The following is an 18259-nucleotide window of genomic DNA, read 5'->3' as shown; positions in this document are numbered from 1 at the left end:
AAAACAAACAAACAAAAAAACCCCAGGCTTATTAAAGAAGGCAAAGAAGGTCCATCAGTGATTTTAAAAACTAATGTCAGGGTGCCTGGATGGTGCAGTTGGTTAAGCAACCGACTGTTGATTTTGGGTCAGGTGCAAATCTCAGTGTTGTGAGACCCAGCCCAACCCACAAGGCTCAGTGCTGAGCACAGAGTTTGCTTGAGATTCTCTCTCCTTCTCCCTCTGTCCCTCCTGCTCACGTTCTCTCTCTCAAATACTTACGAATCTCAAGTCACCACTAGGCAAAGCTAGGTGACAGGTACACAGGATATCAAGTAACTTCTTAGGAGTTTATAATCTTGTATGTATATAATTTAAAATAGAAAGTTTTTTTAAAAACAGAAATTATATATATGTTCCCATGACTACATATACTCTGCAAAGCCAGGTTCTATGAACGAGACAGCAAATGAAATTTCTATTCCGTAATTTAAAAAGTAAACTAGGTTATGTTTAATATTACATAACTTTGCAATACACATCTCCTTTAGTGTTGCTTATACCTTTAAAAAAGATATAATTGTAAGAACAGACACATTTTCTTTCAGTTTCCATAGCATTCCAACCTGTTCAAAGGAAGTGAGTTCTGTGTACCTTGGGTGTGGAGCTTACTTAAGGGGAAAAAAAAAGAGCGTTCTGGAAAGAAATTCAGAGCACTGGAGCACTTTCAAAAGAAGGTATTTAAATAATATGCAAGTGTTGTCATGTTTACAATTCAGAGGACTTATATTAGTAAATTAATGACTGTTTTAGGGGTTTGCTTCCCTACAGTAGTAGTCTGGGTTATTTCCCCCCATTTTTAGTCCTCTTTGATAGCATCTGAAACTATAACCTTTGCCCTGTACCTCTACACAGCCTCCGGCTGTTCAATGAGTATACACCCTGCTCCACAGTTAGGAGGCTAGGCTCCTGACTTGCTTTGGCCAATGAGATTTTACCTAGACCTAATAGAAGAGGTTTTAAACTTGCTTGGGCTGTTTAGCTTTTTACTCTCACACTCCTGCCATTCTCCAAGAGAAGAACAAGTCCAAGTAGCTCCTAGCCCAAGGAGAAGGAGAGACAGGTGGGGCCAACCTAAACCTAACCTGGAGCCCAAAGCAGAGCCATCTCAACTGCCCTGCAGAGCCACAGGCAAGAAAAATAAGTATTTGTCATTATAAGCACTTGAAATGTTTGAAGAGTTTGTTATGAAGAAAAAAATGAGCAAAATACCTATCAAGCAAATGAAATAATAAAAATTCTAAGACCTTTAAACTGCAACTGGTAACAACTACCATCTCATTTAGTGGATTATGTTAGTACATAAGTACAGAGTAAGTACTCTGTTAAGTACAGAGTACTGCAGCCTTTTTTTTTTTTTAAAGATTTCATTTATTTATTTGACACAGAGAGAGGTCACAAGTAGGCAGACAGAGATAGAGAGGGGAAGCAGGCTCCCTGCCGAGCAGAGAGCCCGATGCGGGCCTCGATCCCAGGACCCTGAGATCATGACCTGAGCTGAAGGCAGAGGTTTAACCTACTGAGCCACCCAGGCACCCAATACTGCAGCCTTTTATGAAGGAATGACATGAGCCATGGAGACACAAATGAACTGTATATTTGGAACCCAGTATTTAGGTTTCTGTCTCTTTTGTCAACTTAATTTGTAATTGACAATAAATTGGTCTTCGATTTTTTTCATTTTAGATTTAATGTCTCTTTCCAGAAAGAGATGACAATGTAGGAATGCCATAAAAACAAGGTTATGATATTAAACCATTGAGACCCATAGAACTGAATAGCTATGAAGAATTTCTATGTGTAATTGCAAATAACTAATTTTAGAAATTTAAAATGGGAGGCGCCTGGGTGGCTCAGTGGGTGAGGCCTCTGCCTTCGGCTCAGGTCGTGATCTCAGGGTTCTGGGATCAAACCCCGCAACGGGCTCTCTGCTTGGCGGGGAGCCTACTTCCCCTTCTCTCTCTGCCTACTCCTCTGCCTGCTTGTGATCTCTCTCTGTCCAATAAATTAATAAAAATCTTAAAAAAAAAAGAAATTTAAAAGGTCTTTAGAATCAAAGGACATGGTAATGTTCAGAGGAACTGAACAGAGACCTATCTGCAAAATATAAAAGATAAAGTAGTATGCCTAAACAGTAGGAACATGAAATAATGCCACCACTAAGAAACTCCAGAGGAAGTATAAAGAGAAAATGCTATAGTTTAGCACTCAATCTGAAGGAGTGAAAACAGATGTGGGTGCTGACACAGGTTTGATTCTCAGACTGCGTCAGTCCCGTGATGTCCCAATCAAATCACTTCATCAGAGTATATATCTACTTCTGCAGAACTATAAATGCAGATAGGCTTGCTTATCTTTAATCTTTGAAGATGAATAGTATAGGGAATAAAACCCAGAATTACTAAGGTAGAACAAGGCTGAGGATTTTTTTTTTAAGTTTTGTTAAATATCCATTGAAGAATAATCTGAAATGATCCCAAGAAATGAATCAGCAAGTAAATACTGGGTAATCATGATGTACCTAAAATTGTGCAAGGCATTGTTGTAGGATACAGAAGAATGATATGACACTGTCTCTAACCTCAGGTAGTTTACAAACCAGTTGGAGAGAGAAGATGGTGAAGTCATGCAATTAAGCAAGAATAGGGACTTGAGATAGGCCTGAAGGATTAGACAAATGATTGATGCTGCAAATGCACGATTTCCAAAGAAGTTGGAGGTTAGATGATCCCTAGGGCTCAAGAAAAAAAAATAAAAGAAATCCCTTTTTTTAAAAGCTCATCTTTTAACTTATATTTTAATGCTTTTATAGTGTATATGTTAAAATAATTAGTATTTAAGATTTTATTTATTTGTCAGAGGGAGAGAGAGAGCACAAAAGGGGGGAGCAGTAGGCAGAGGGAGAAGCAGGCTCCCCACCAAGCAAGGAGCCTGATGCAGGACTTGGTCCCAGGCCCCTGGGATCATGACTTGAACCGAAGGCAGATGCTTAACCGACTGAGTCAAGAAGGCATCCCTAGTCAATTAATATTAATTAATATTTAAAAATAGCTATATAATATTAGGGGTATGTGTAGTAATTTTTTTTAAATGATAAAGAAGAACATGATCAAGACAAAGAATTAAGAGCGGAAACCTTCCTGGTAACTAGTTGAGGAGTCCTCCCCTCACTCCCACAGCTTCAAATCAGAGGCAAAGAGCTGGTTTCCAGCCTGCGGAGCATCAAATCAGAAGCTGAGCTTTTGGTAGACCATTAGCTGCTCTCCATCACTTCGAAGGTAGACTCTGGACTTCAAAAACAAGTGTCTCTTACATCAAGTGTTTCCTCATACAAAGTAAGTACTTGGCAATGGAACTGGAAGGAGAAAAATTTATGAAAAGCCTCATAAATAAACAGCTTTCTGTTAATTCAATGACCAAACGTTGTAGAAGAAACTGCTGAAGCTGCATACATTAGTATCAATACAGAAACTATTAGGAATAAAGGGAAGAGAATGTGATACAACCGTACCCAACGCAGCCGGACCGAACTAGAGAAGTTCAGATAATGCTGCACGTGCCATGTGGCAGGAAGACCATAAAGGAGATAAGCGCTGAGTGCTTGGACACACCTGCCTAACTCCAATACGGAATGTCAAGAGTACAGGAAAAGGTAAAAGTTGTCACTTAACTGAACTAGGTGCTACCTTAATTTCTTACATGATGGACTGACTGCAAGATAAATGGTATTGTGTCCAATTTTATAGAGGAAGATACTGAAATTTGGAGAAACCAAGTAAGTGACCAAAGTCTATTTCTAGGACACAACAAAACTGGAGTTTAAATAATGATAATAAGTGGTGACTAACGCTCACTGTGATGCTTTCAGCTTGACACCTCCAAAAAGGGTCAGTGGGTCCAGTTGAGGACGATGGTAGGGAAGGGGGTGTGTCTTCAGGAGGTGCAAGAAAAAGAAAGGCAGACAGCATGAATACACAGGATAAGTGCTCTAGAATGATCTAACAGCTACATGATGAATTTAGATGCAGGCGGCCCAGGGAAGACGCTGCTGGAGTTATTAGATCAACTATAAATCTGCATTAGCCCTACGATAACCACAGCAAGTTCTAAAAAACTTTTGCTTAGTTCACTTGACCTTTTTAAATCAATGACTTAAATGTTTGGGGTAGGGACGCCTGTGTGGCTCCGGCGGTTAAGCACTTGCCTTCAGCTCTGGTCATGATCCAGGGTCCTAGGATCAAGCCATGCATCAGACTCCCTGGTCAGAGGGGAATTTGCTTCTCCCTTTCCCCTCTTCCCACTTGTGCTCTCTCTCAAATAAATAAGTAAATAAATATTTTTTCTTAGATTGAGAATGTTTGGGGTATTACTGTACTTTAATCTTGTTGGGTAAGCAAAAGATGAAATAGTTAATTTTAAGGCTTAAAACCAGTATTCCTTCCTCTAAGCTCTGTAATTCAAAAAAAAATTTTTTAAGTATAAAAAATGTACTTTATTTGATCTATTTGACAGAGAAAGAGAGAGAGAGAGAGAGAGAGAGGAGAGCAAGCGCACAAGCAGGGGGAGAGGAAGCCCAACACAGGGCTTGATCCCCGGGATCATGACCTGAGTCATGGGCAGATGCTTAACTGACTGAGCCACCCAGGCACCCCTCAAAATGGGTTTTAACTAAAAGACACAATGGTAGAAAAAGGACAAAAGACTCATGGAAACATTCAGCTACAGAAGCTGTGTGACTTTGGCTGTGTCACGTCACTTCACAGACCCCTGAGGACAGAACAGGGATTTCTTCAACTAGGATCTTGAACTGACTTTAGGAGTAAAATTGTCTTGAAAGTGTATACAAACTTTTGTGTGTAAGAATATTTTTCTGAGAATTCACAGCTGTCATCATAATCTCAGAAAGATCCATAAGACACCCCAAAATTAAGAAACAGTGATCTAAGATCGTTGAGATTCTCTGCAGCTTCAAGAGTCTGTAAGATCCGAGATACGGAATACAGAAATAGGGGTATTTATTGATTTCCAGGTCTTTTAATGTAGGTAATTTGCATATTATGACTATGGTTTCCTAGTGCTTCATCTCAAGCATTCTCTCCTGGTCAAAGCACAACAGGTTTCAGAATAAATGACGGAAAAGCTTGAGTCTGAATGTTCTCAATTACATCAACTATCACATCCACTTAAGAGGATGGTTTTTACAGAAAGTACAAGTCTGAACTAGGATTTCCCCAAGGTGAACAGGCTGAGTTAATGAGTCTGGCAGGAGAAATGAAAGGATTCACAAAACTAACTTGGAAATTGCCCCAGTTTTTGAAAAAGAAATGCTTGGGAGTTGGATTGTGTCTAAAATTGGGAACATTCTACAGTTCGATCGACTGAAGTTGAACTACCCACAAGATCACACCTGGCACTACATTAAGTGACAGCAGATTCTGTTTATTAATCAACTGGGAGAAAACGAACAAAAAATGTCAACAGTATCTGTGCTTTTATGGCCTTGCAAAAATCTGAAGGCTGAGCAACAACATGATGTCTCCCTGTAATTAGAAACATTCTCCGGCAGTAGTAGTAAGGAGAATCTTCTTTGGGGAGTTTAGTCATTCATATGAGCAATTCATTTATTAACTTGACCCAAACCATGCCCCTCCTGCCCACTGGAAAAAAAAAAAAAAAAAGGCAAACTGAACATAAAATAGCTGGTAATGAACAGATAAAGTCAGTATTTTAGTCTCGGTAAACTCCCTGAGCAATTGATTTATTATCATATGAGCAATTCATTTATTAACTTGACCCAAACCATGCCCCTCCTGCCCACCAGAAAAAAACAAAAACAAAAACAAAAACAAAAAAACCCACAAACTGAACATAAAATAGTTGGTAATGGACAGATAAAAAGTCAGTCTTTTAGTCTCGGTAAACTCCCTGAGCAAGTGTAAATTGACTCAACCCTCAGTCATATTCATAGCCTCTTAATGCATTATCCTGGCTCAATCAGAATTTTCTTATTTGTATCCAGGGAATGCTGCTAAGTATTGTTTTTCCAAAAGGATAGTGATCAACATGGGCTTTGTGCCCTCCAACAATGCTCTGCCTGATTTACTAAAGGTCTGTGCTTTTGTGTGATTCTTAAACATTCAACCATCTTTTCAAAAAGGATTTCTAGTAAAGGTCCAGTGGAAGATTTTTGAAAAAGGGTATGAGACACAGATATAGATGTTGGCTCTCATGTAAATTAACTAGTGTGGTAGATAAAACATGAATCTATATGTAATCATCACAAAAAGAGCGAAGCTTGGGGTGGAGGGCAGGCCTGATACTTTAAGAATGAAAAAAGCCCCCCCCCCGCCGCCGCCCCTCCACCATCATAAGTTGGATGACAGAAAGGAAGCCAGAGGGGGGGTCTATTGGTAAGGCACATCTGAGTAGAGCCTTAAGAGGAGGTTGTGATTTGGTGATGTGATGCTGTGCGAATGCTGAGGCAGATGGGTCTGTGCAAGGCAGAAGAATGCTAGCAGGCGGGAGGAATCGGAAAGCCACATTCAGTACAAAGGGAAGAGATCTGAATGAGAAAGTGAGAATCCCTACAGTGACCATTCTTAGGCTTATATATTTGATGTTTCCTTATATACAGTGGGATAACTACAAATTTTAATTAAATCCCAATGCTGATCCAATGGTTTCCCATAATCCAAATTAGTATGTTATGCTAAACACAGTACAGAGAGTGGTGATTTAACTTACTGTTATTTACCTGTGTGCCTCCCCAATAAGTGAGTGGGGTAATAGCTGGTAAATACTGTATTGTTACTACCACTTATTTTTTAAAAATCTTTAAACATTTTTGTTTTGAAGAAGGAATAAGAACAGTTACTTTAGAAACTGGAGACACTCAAGCGCTTATCTATTCATAGAGTTTCTACACAGCTGAAGAAGCTTACATCAAATAGACAAAAAATACTACAGAAGATCCATATACAGAAAGATTTAGAAAAATCCATCTCCAGAAAGCAGATCATACAGATGCAAAGACCTTGCTGGATATAGGAGAATCAGTGGGCTGAGGCATAAAGGTAGAAGGCAGGCCGTGCAGTCCCGAAAAAGTTCTGTGGCCCCCTGATCTAAAGGTCTGCCTCCAGTATGGGTTCGGAGAAAGATCCTGATCATTTGAACTGGCTGTCAAGCAAAGTCCCCCTCATTTTCACTTTCTTGGCTTCCAGTACAGCCAGCTCTCACAGCTGTCTTTTACTTAGGACTTTACGCTTCAGCTGTTTTTCAGTCATTTTGGCACTGGGTGCATGAGTCAACAACTTCCCTAGCCGTAATCTCTTCCTCTACATCAACAGAGATGCAGTGATAAAGCTGAACTTGCCCATGTCTTTAGTCCATTTGGTTATCATCGCTTTTTAAAAAAAATGTATTTATTTGACAGAGAGGGAGAGAGAGCACAAGCAGGGGGAACAGCAGAGGGAGAGGGAGAAGCAGACTTGCTGTTGAGCAGATATTCTAATGTGGAGCTCAACCCTGGTACCCGGATAACGACCTGAGCTGAAGGGAGATGCTTAACCAGCTAAGCCACCCGGGGGGCCCTCATCATCACTTTCTTAGGAGGCTTTTGTTTCCCAGTATAAATACTGATTTTCCAAAACTCCAACCAAACTTGACAATGTGCTCCATCCACAATGAAGGTCACAGGAGCATTCCTCCTGGGACGGGCAGAAGAGTGTATTTTTGCTCAAAGCCTTCAGGACTCTGAAGATACAGTCTCATCCTGTGTGTTACAAAATTTGTGGGCATGTTTGGCAGTATCAGTCACATGGAACCAATCTCAGGACCTCATGGGCAATCTGACAGTCCAGCACCGGGATTATCTGGCTACACAAACAATGGTAGATACGGAAGGGTTCCCTGACATCATTCTGGTTCCAGATGTCAGTATAGACTTCTGACTGGGACATTACTTTAGGCATAGTCAGAGAAGCGAGCCCAAAAACTCAACATCAAGAATAATGTATACTTGTTACTTCTATAAGGACATGTTGAGCTTTAAAAGGGGTAAAAGATAGATTAAAAACCCCAGAGAAGGGGGTGCCTGGGTGGCTCAGATGGATGTCTGACTCTTGATTTCGGCTCAGGTTATTATCTCAGGGTCATGAGATCAAAACCTGGTGTTGCCAGGCTCCAAGCTCAGTGGGGAGTCTCCTTGAGAATCTCTCTCTCCCTCTGTCCCCATCCACCCCTTCACCCCCAACTCACATACACACTCTCTCTTAAATAAATAAATAAATAAATAAATAAAATCTTTAAAAAAAAAAAAAAAAAGACCCCTGCAGACAAATTAGGGCCTTGGTTAGTCTCACTTACATGCAGAGCAGTAAGGGTGCTAGGTTGAGGCTAAGACCGGTCTGCACCTTTAAAATGAAAAATACCTTCAAATGCCCTTTAATTCTAATAAAGTAAAAGGACACACACACGCTACAGTGGGAATTAGCACACAGTTCTACTTTGTTTCAGATAGCATACTTGACCCATACAAACCAATACTCGTAGAGATTTTCAGCTTTGTCAAGTACTAATCCACTCATATTCGGTGAGGTCCTACCCCTATCCTGAAAATATGAAAACACATAGCAATCTGGCTAATTACTGAAGTCAATGGCTGGCAAAAGACAAACAACTAATTGAGCAACTCTTCACTCAGTGATGGAATAATCTATATCCATGAAATTGCCATGCCCCCAAATTTACTTTGAAATGTTAAATTAACATATAATTTTAAGACGACTTTGGAATTAGTTAAACTGACTGAACAGAAACACTCAAAATGAATATAATTTATCATCTTCTCTGCCCAGAGCAGAAATGGCAAATACCTAATAAGAATACAGTGATCTAGCTATTGAACAAAACCTGCATAATCACATTATGGCATAATCACACAAGACTATGGTTTTCTAAATCTTAAAATTTATTTTAAAAATGTAATTACAGAGGCACCTGAGTGGCTCAGTGGGTTAAGCCTCTGCCTTCGGCTCAGGTCATGATCTCAGGGTCCTGAGATCAAGCCCCACATCAGGCTCTCTGCTTGGCAGGGAGCCTGCTTCCCCCCTTCTCTCTGCCTGCTGCTCTGCCTACTTATGATCTCTCTCTCTGTCAAATGAATAAATAAAATAAAAAAAATATATAATTACAGGGATGCCTGGTGGCTCAGTCGGTTAAGCCGCTGCCTTCAGCTCAGGTTATGATCCCAGGGTCCTGGGATCGAGTTCCGCACTGGGTTCCTTGCTCAGTGGGGAGCCTGCTTCTTTCTCTGCCTCTGCCTGCCACTCTGCCTGCTTGTGCTCTCTCTCTCTCTCTCTCTCTCTGACAAATAAATAAATAAAACCTTTTAAAAAAATAAATACTAAAATAAAAATGTAATTACAAAAACATGTAATTTCTCTATCATAAGAAATACTGTGAACTCTTTCCTCATTTTCCCCGTTTAACTATTATAAATTAAAAATAGAGATACCTGGGGCACCTGGGTGGCTCAGTGGGTTAAAGCCACTGCCTTCAGCTCAGGTCATGATCCCAGGGTCCTGGGATCAAGCCCCGCATCAGGCTCTCTGCTCAGCGGGGAGCCTGCCTCCCCTTCTCTCTCTCTCTGCCTGCCTCCCCTTCTCTCTCTCTCCCTACTTGTGATCTCTGTCTGTCGAATAAATAAATAAAATCTTTAAAAAAAAAATAGAGATACCTATAAGCCATAGGAGACAAGTCATCCTCGAAAGAATGTTTGGAGATACTTCTTCACATAAGAGCTCAACCTTTTCATCAACTTCCTATTGGGTACTGCCCATTTCAAGAAATGTAGGGATTGTTTTATGATGACAAGCATTTAAAAATACAATTATGGCCTTATAAAGATTCTGCCTCATTTCCCCATTTTGAATGAGCTTCTTGAGAACTAAGCCTTCCTCATGAGAGCCTAGAATCACCAGAGAGGGAAAAGTTACCTCTCATTACTCATTTTTTTTTCCTTCTCCCTAGGAGATGACTTAGAAATCTAGAATCTAGTTTAGTGCTGGCGGGAACATTTTTACCTAATTGATGGGTGAAAGAAACAAGAGTCACGCATTCTTACTGAATGCTTGACTAGATTCCCATCTAGCCTCAAGGGAAAGAATCTTCAACAGGTCAGTCAATCCGCATGGCTCCCAGCCCTGGCAGGCATGTAGCTGTGATGGGATAAAAGGCCTTGTTTTCCATTGCCCAGTCTCCTGGATAAAGTTAGTTTAGAGCCTATGTTACCAGAGTGACACCAAGACCATTATCCCTCAGTCTAAAGCGGCTTGCTTTAATAAACTATTTTGTAGAAAATTCATCACAAAGGCCATACTTCCTCTGAACCGTGAAGCTGTAAAACACTACTACCATACTGCTACTATAAAAATATAGTATCAAAATTCTTCTACAATAGCTACTCATAGTACTTTTCATACCTCCTAAAAGCAGACACAGTGTAATAGATCCCCTTATACCATTGTGTTTCAGACCCAACACGGTAGTAAGAACTCTGGACTAGGAGCCAAAAGACTTGAGTTCTGATTCCACTGGTACTGCATAGTCATTGTGTACCACCCTTGATCGAGTCACATAATTCTTTAAGCTCTAAATTTCACGTCTGTAAACACAGATAAATCCTGTTTTACCTACCTCACGGGGCTGTTGTAAGTAGAATGAGGACTTTGAAAATTAGAGGGCCTTGCAAATATAAGATAGTAGGGCCTTTCATTCTCTGTAAATAATCCAATCATTTAAGCATCAAAAGTAACAGTAATGCTTTCTCGTAGGCCATAATTCATGCAAAGAATATGAATTTAAAATACATGACATACATACTTAATTGTATGTGTACATACTATCCCTGAAGAATACATAAAAAATGTATTTTCACTACATACCCTTTTGTACCTTTTGAATTTTGTGCCAAATGGAAAAAAAAAAAGTCAAAGATAATTCCAGTTTAAGCTTAAACAGAGACACTTATGAAAATATTTGGAATACATCTTCATGGCTGAGGCAACAGAAGGAGTTTGACAATACACTCATCACAGTCCACGTTTTTCTATTTTCCTTCTCTTCCACTGTCTATTTCAAAGGGATCGTGGGGGTATGGGGGCAGAGTATGGGAAATCCACTCTCTGGGACATGTCAAGTAGCAATCTGGCCCTCTCAAGAGTCCTAGATTGGTAGTTCTGTTCTAAGAAAAGCACGTTAACCATTTTATGGTTTAGTTTTCCCAGTACGGTCAACTTTAATGTGGAAGTTTTAGAGTGAGAGGTGCAAACAAAATTCTTTGAAAGACATGGTATGATCAAGAAACAGAGTATCAATTTTGTTATAGCATTTTTATATTTGTACGGCACCCTTTATATTCTTTATTTATTTGCTATCTCAGTTAATTTGGAATAGCTAAATACAGGTCCAAATTTGTCATAGCAATAGCTACTATAGCCAAATGCAAGGCAAGAAACTAAAATAGAGAATTTCCAGGCATCTGACAATATTATTAAAGTTAACACCCAGTGAATCTGGAATGATTCTGTCAATGTAGCTCAGTACCCCCAATCCGACTATGTTACTTCTGTAAGTTTGAAAACAAAAAACCAAAAAATGCATATAAAATTGCCAGATGCAAAAAAAAAGTCCCAAATGAAATATAATTTCTCATGCACTATACCCAAGTATCTAAAAATATCCCATTTCTTCCATTCCAACCAGCGGTTAGTGCACTGTTTACTTTAACTTGTCTAACGAGACGCACACAGCGCTGAGCTGCCAGAATGCGCAGAACCCTTCCCGTATAACCCAGAGCAGATGACTAGCGCTTCTGAAAGAGAAGAGCTGTGATTCAGGGACTGGACTTTCCTCTGAGTAAGAGAGCCACTGCCTAACTCTGAAGGATGTGCAAGTTTTGAAGCAGAAGCCGGCACAAAGACAGAAATGAGGTTAGGTGAGAGAGATAAAGACCATTTGAATCCTGGGAAATGCTATGCCGAAATGGGGGAAGAACAGTATCTCATACCTCAGCATCAGTGGACATGAAAAGTGTCAGAGCAGCAGATATTTTTACACAGATCGTCTCTCCTTGAGAGTCACGTCAAGAAACTGAATAGGCAAAAGTAATCACTACTGAACAATACAGCAGTTATGGAGAAAGATAAATATAACAGACAAATGTAAAAAAGAAAACCTGAATACAGTTAAAGATAATGACAGATACAGCTATTAGAACCTATAGAAACTCCTAGAAGTGGTCCTGACCAAAAGCTATAAAGGGTATTATGTCCTAAAACTCACAAAATCGTCAGAAGGTCAAGGAATGAACATTATTTAAAGAGACTTTATCCAAGACATTTTCAAATTTGGGGGACTTCTTCCATACGCCTCACAACTGTCTGAGGCACTGCAAAATGAACACCACCTATGTAGTCCAAAGTCACGTCCCCATGCACCCCTGTGCCATTCTACCTTTCCACTTAAGTTAAAAATGGGGAATTCGGGCACCTGGGTGGCTCAGTGGGTTAAGCCTCTGCCTTCAGTTCAGGTCATGATCTCAGGGTCCTGGGATCGAGCCCCACATCAGGCTCTCTGCTCAGCAGGGAGCCTGCTTCCCCACCTCTCTGCCTACTTGTGATCTCTTTCTGTGTGTCAAATAAATACAATCTTTAAAAAAATAAAAATAAATAAAAATAAAAATAGGGAATTTGTGGGTACCTGGGTGCCTCAGTCAGTTAAGCCTTTGGCTTAGGTAATGATTCCAGGGTCCTGGGATTGAGCCCCACATCGGGCTCTCTCCTCTCCAGACAGCAGGCTTCTCCCTCTGCCTCACTCTCATGAATAAATAAAATCTTTTAAATAAATAAATAAATAAAATAAACCCCCTTCTTTAAAAAAAATGGGGAAGTCTTTTGCACAACGTCATCATCTGCTGGCTGAATGGAATAAGGTTCCATATGAATGCTATTAAGTACAGAAAAAAAATCATATCTGTGTGAAAACTGAACTGGGGAAACTTAGCATATCTGAGCATTGTTTTGAGATTTGAAAACACAGCTATAAAACAAATATAATCCTTCAAATATCAAAAACAAAACCAGTACCCCAACACAAAAAATCCAAACTCAAAAGAAAACTCCACCTTTTCCTTTATTTTCCTATAACTCCAATTCTAAAACCCCAAATCTAAAACCTGTCATGTCACACCTAGGAAACAACACTTAACGACTATTTTCAGGAGCTAGTCTGTAGCCAAACTGTCATATGAAAAAGATGGTGTGTGTTTAATACCTGTGTCTCATACATATAAGTAAATCTTCTGATTCCCTATCACATCTAATCCTCTATCTACTTGGTAATGTCTCCACTTAATATTCTTCTATCTGGCATGTAACTTCTTTTGACTGACAACAAAACTACACATTAAAATTTAGCAGACCTACAGGAATATTCTGGTCAAGAACTCATCATTGGGTAGTTCCTAATGACTGGTACTGATGAGTGTGCTACAAAAGCCTGTTGGTTACCACCAGCAAACTGGATGAGTACGCGTTAGCATGATGCTGAGTCAGGGTCCATCCTGGTCCTCTGGCCCCCTTCTTCCTCCAAAAAAAATGAGACTGGTAACTTCTCTCCAGAAAGAGAAAATGTGGGCATCGGGGCTGAAGTATACATTTTAAAGTGGTAAATTTTATAAATTTTATGCTATATTATGAGTATTTATCATAAAATACCAATGCAAGAAAGAAATGGGCCTCAACATGAGATCTGAACCCTCAACTACTCAACAGGAATTCTGGATGGTTTCCTTCTAGCCTCAATCCTCTTAAAACACACTTTATAAGTGGAGCAGAGAGTTGGGGAACTCTTATATGCCAGGGTTCACAGCTTGAAATAGGAACTAGACAATCCAAGAAATCATGAAATTAAGTAATTTGACTGACAGTCCCATAAATAAATCTACAGGCTCTGTGGACTATGGATGAAATTTGTTCTTGTTTTAATTTGGGCACTAGGCTCCTGGCTTAGAAACAAACTGCAAACTCTGATCATAATCTCTCTCTTGTTGGAGGTGCAGTGCACAAATACATAATCTCCAGAGTCTTAAGTGATGGATCAGATGATCCAACAAACAAATGATCATCCCACAGCAAAAACAAAAAAAGCTGATACATGTGGTGGATGAAATGACAACTACTACCAGAAACTGGACATGCAACCATGATTCTTTAACACAGTGGTCTATATCCGGATTGATCATGTCCCTAGGTGATTATGTTCCACTCTCCAGTCTGGGCTGAAGAAGGACCACAAGAAGGCACTGATAACTAAGACCAACTCTGTCGACATGACTTAAGACTAAAGACCGCCTGTGCTCAACATGACATGCTTGCTATTTCAGGTCATCTCTGCCCAAAAAAGACAGACTATAAATCAGTTAATAACTTCACTATTTGATTCAGGGAATTCCTAGGAGATCAACGTATCAGAGTCAAGAGTCTTCTAGTCTGAGCAAATAACTTCCTTAGTGAATATGTTTATGTGTCAAGAATTGCTTTGGGACACATGGGTGGCTCAGTTGGGCTCAGTTCATGTTCCCAGGGTCCTAGGATCAAGTTCCACATTAGGCTCCTTGCTCAGTGGGGAGTCTGCTTCTCCCTCTGCTTCTGCGTGCTTGCTCTCTGACAAATAAAATCTTCAAAAAATTAAAAAAAATAAGAATCGCTTTAAGACCTTTACATTGAAGTGTCCACCAATCCCAAATTATTATATCACAGATCTGTCCAATGACAACCAGTTCTCTTCTTTAGAAGGCCATTTGAAACCATTTGATCTCAGACCTCAAGGCCACTAAAATATCCCAATTTTGACTTCTTCCTGTCAAGGTGGTGTTCTCCTTTCTGTATTAAATTCTAATAAATTCAGCTTTGCTTTATTAACAGATTGTCTGGTGAAATTTAGGAGAGTTTATCAGGGTCTATGCCATTTGGTTCTTTAAGGTACAGCTCAAGGAAGGAAATCTACGGCTAAACTGGGAAAAAACTCAATTGATATATTTTAAAAACTGAATCTTCGGGGAGGGGTACCAACATCATTAATGTGCATAATATAATCTAATAAAATCTTTGAAAATTTCCCACATTTTTTCTTTCTTAGAAATATCAATCTACAGTTGAGAGAACAAGGTACTACTAAGTATATGGCAATAATCACCACTATGTCAAACTATAAATGCTGAAATGCTTACCTGAACACTTACTTTGGGAAATACTGATGGATTAACATAAACATTAATAAAGATGCAATATTTTACAAGAATTACCCATAATCTCCAGATCATATCTTTGCCTTTTTAAAGTCATAATTTTCTATTATAAAATGATTTGATTTTGAAACCAAAGTGCAAAGAACAAAAGACCAGGAGGATCCTTTTAATGGTACTCCAACTGAGCTTATGATCACTATATGGCCTAAATAAGTCACAACTCCCAATGCTTCCGTTGGATTAGGTGGAAAACTAAATAAAAAGCAAGACATTTTAACTCTAACTGGTTGCATACCTAATATGATTTCATAAAAACAATACTACCTTTCTGAAGAAGGGGAAATACTGTCATACAAAAGGAGAAGTGAAAGTAAAGAAAGGGAGTAATAGTTCACTGGGAGAAGTGAAAGGAGATGAGTGGAACCACTGCAGATCCTTCGAGAATCACTGTTTTAAAACACTTCATAAAGCGCGTCGATGGTTCAAATATGTATTACTTCTCAGGTAAAGAACATTCACCTCCAGTAACTGAAACAAAGGACACTCCCAACTAATTCTAAGCACTCATTACTATATAGTCTATAGGACTGGTTCTGCAGCATAGACTCTGGAAAGAACTGGGATCAGATTTAGGTTCTTCAAGATACTAGCTGGACTGATTTGACTCTTGTAAGCCTAAATTTCCTATCTATAAATGAGGATGAGTGTTTATTATATATGTAGGAAAAAGTAAGGCAAAACATATAAAGCACCTATGAGTGCTCATTGTAAGCATATAATAAATATTATCTATAATAATATTGTTATAGTATACTTCTAGAAGAATGTTAACTTTGTACTGCCTTAACTCCAAAATAAATAAATCAATCCCAAAAATAAGGGAAAAAATAAATAAAAAGAGGTTTTCTTTTTAAACCTCAACTTAAAAGTTTGTAGTTATATAGATTCTTAGCTACAGGAAGGCAACTTCAGTTTAAATAGTTGAATTACATTAGGATAAACTGGAATAAAGGCATAAATTTTTTTTAAAAAGATTTTATTTATTTATTTGACAGAAATCACAAGTAACCAGAGAGGCAGGCGGAGAGAGAGGGGGAAACGGGCTCCTCACTGAGCAGAGAACCTGATGCGGGGCTCGATCCCAGGACCCTGAGATCACGACCGGAGCCGAAGGTAGAGGCTTAACCCACTGAGCCACCCAGGTCCCCCAAGGCATAAATTAATTTAGGAAATTATGGTAGAAAAATCTTATCCCAATGGAAAGAACAGTCTTTAAATGGCTTCATCAAGTTTACTTAGCACAAATAAGTGTGTGTAGAATTTCTGCCTGCCCCTCTCCCTAATCTCTCAATCTAATATCCATATACATATCCAGGCGTGGTATCTATTCTGAACTTCATTTAGGTTATTTCTAAGTAAACATCAGAGGATTAAATAGTTTTGGTTTTGTTCACTCACGTTTTAAGTCTCCAAGAACCTTTATTATTTAAATCCAACTGTTCAGATGCAGTTATCTTTAAATATGCAAACAAACCAAGGCTATTAGTCACCTAATAACACTTTTCTCAATCACTTGGGAAATGATTTTAGCCCACCACAGGCAGTCAATGCACTTTCCTCATCACATCAAACTCAAATTGACTCATGCTGTGAAAATAAATGTTACTTGTGACCAACTGGCCAACTTAATAATAAGCAAGATCAATGACTGACAATTCAATCTAAATGTTCTGCATTCATCTCAGTTTGTTACCTCAAATCACTTAACAGCCACCTGTAAACAGGTAGTATAATGCAGTGCAAAATGGTGCCTGCGTGGCTCAGTTGGTTAAGCTTCTGCCTTGGGCTCAGTTTATGATCCCAGGGTCCTGGGACTGAGTCCTTCACTGGGCTCCCTGTTCAGTGGGGAGTCTGCTTCTTCATCTCCCTCTGCCGCTTCCCCCTGCTTGTGTTCATGTGCTCACTTGTGCTCTCTCTCAAATAAAATCTTAAGGAAGGAAGGAAGGAAGGAAGGAAGGAGTGCAAAAGAGGTCCAGGACTATACTACCATAATTCTTCTGAATACACTCAGATCTTCAACATTATCTTTTAACATTTTGATCATCACAATTATTATTCTTCAGGACAATATTGGGAAATGTAATGTTTAAAATACAGGACTTTGACTAAAGGTCTTTGAATCTTTGGTCTACATCAGAAACAGAGAAGATAAGGACTAGAGGACAGTTTGCTCTGTCGAAGATAATATATTAAATTCCAACATCTGATACAAATGAAATACCTCATAGATCACAGAAAGAGTACAGAATAAATAATTTAAGTGAGCCACAAAAAGCTTTGGAAAAGTTCATTCTTCAAGAGAAATCTTACTAAACAACCCACATCACAGAACTTGACTGGACAAATGCTCTCTACATTAGGCAGAACATACCCAATTCATATACCTATTCAGAAGCAAGAGATGATACCTAATGACAGAAAACATATTTTTGTTTCAATTTCAAAAGGGAAAAAGAGATGGGGCGGAGTGGATAGTAGAAAGTCAATTTGGGATTGCTCTCTCGCTCTCAAAATCTTGCTTCTGGGGCCAAGGAATTTTTTTTTTAAACCATTTACCTATATTCTCTATGTTCCTTATTTTTACCACATTATGCAAGGGAAAAAAACTTCAAGCATTTAAATGAGACTTGCCTTTCCGTAACATGTACTAAATAAAATCCACAAAATGACACACTCTACAACTCATTTAAAATATCCACTTCAGTTGAAAATAGTATGGTACACTTGTGTATGTCTACTGTGAGTCATTTGTGTGGTTAAGAATCTTACAATATGGGGCACCTGCGTGGCTCAGTGGGTTAAAGCCTCTGCCTTCGGCTCAGGTCATGATCCCGGGGTCCTGGGATCGAGCCC

At 39.2% G+C, this 18259-nt stretch overlaps 1 protein-coding gene and 1 pseudogene across 2 annotated transcripts in view; both read right to left on the bottom strand.

Moving 5' to 3' along the window:
* Positions 1 to 18259, bottom strand: part of GLG1 (golgi glycoprotein 1) — a 152444-nt gene that overhangs the window by 63774 nt on the left and 70411 nt on the right. The gene's annotated exons all lie outside the window — the stretch shown is intronic.
* On the bottom strand, positions 7182 to 8136 carry LOC116865653 (annotated as a pseudogene).

The sequence above is a fragment of the Lontra canadensis genome, unplaced genomic scaffold (assembly GCF_010015895.1).
Source record: "Lontra canadensis isolate GAN:19392208 unplaced genomic scaffold, GSC_riverotter_1.0 scaffold8, whole genome shotgun sequence".
Classification (NCBI taxonomy): Eukaryota; Metazoa; Chordata; class Mammalia; order Carnivora; family Mustelidae; genus Lontra; species Lontra canadensis.
The sequence above is the reverse complement of the archived record's forward strand: the minus strand, read 5'-3'. Positions and strand labels throughout refer to the sequence as shown.